Here is a 319-nt window from a genome sequence, read left to right as displayed (position 1 = left end):
GGAGGGGGAGGGAAGGAGGAAAGATAGAAAGAAAAAGGGGTCTGGTAGGGTGACAGTAATGGAAGCTGGAAGACCCAGGAAATTATTGCTATAAAACAGGGTGCCTTATGTAGCAATAGTAGCTTGCATGGAGGGGAATGCCTTAGCAGGGAAGTGGGGACAGTGGTCAGAATGTGAACCCAGCTGAAGCTGGAATTTCCACGTTTGTTACTCTATTGGATGGGTGGGGTTGAAGGCAGCACCAAATATTTCAGTTGAGTGGTAGGATGGAGGTGTTGTCAGTGCAGTGGGGAGACTGTGGGTGGGGATGCAGGTGTTG

The sequence above is a fragment of the Microtus ochrogaster genome, chromosome 5 (assembly GCF_000317375.1).
Source record: "Microtus ochrogaster isolate Prairie Vole_2 chromosome 5, MicOch1.0, whole genome shotgun sequence".
Lineage (NCBI taxonomy): Eukaryota > Metazoa > Chordata > Mammalia > Rodentia > Cricetidae > Microtus > Microtus ochrogaster.
This window is presented reverse-complemented; position numbering follows the sequence as displayed.